We start from the raw sequence: 574 nt of genomic DNA on the forward strand, positions 1-574 counted from the left end.
AGGTAAATGGATGGAACTAGAATCTGTTATACTAAGTGAAGTAACACAATCTCAGAAAAAAAATCGACATATGTTCTCCCTCATATGTGGATCCTAGGATCAGACTCTGATAAATAAGTATGCAAACAGACATAACTGCAGGAACCAGGACAAGGGTAAGGAAACAGTGAGGTAAAGGAAAAGAAATAACCTGAAGGAGAAGAATAGTAGGCAACAGACCTTAAGAAGGGAGATATGGATAAAAATTGGGTTAGATTAAGGGATTGGGGAGGGAAGGGTATATGAAGAACCTAGGGGATAAGGAGAAAGAAGCAGTTCAACAGAGGTAGGATCATAGAAGCAAGGGTATTCGTAAGGAAGAAAGAGGAGGAAGTGGGGGCACCTTAAGTGGTAAAACCATGATAGAGGGGGAAGACGATACAAGAGAGAAACAATGCCTAGCTAGTCACGAAAACCAGAGGGAACCATATTATTCCTACAATCTACTGACAAATTATACATAACAGATCAAGAAATATATCTCTAGATAAGGTTTATTTGAGACCAACCGGTCATTACCCAAGATTTATCTGCA

Source organism: Nannospalax galili, unplaced genomic scaffold (assembly GCF_000622305.1).
Source record: "Nannospalax galili isolate Female #2095 unplaced genomic scaffold, S.galili_v1.0 scaffold25, whole genome shotgun sequence".
Taxonomy (NCBI): domain Eukaryota; kingdom Metazoa; phylum Chordata; class Mammalia; order Rodentia; family Spalacidae; genus Nannospalax; species Nannospalax galili.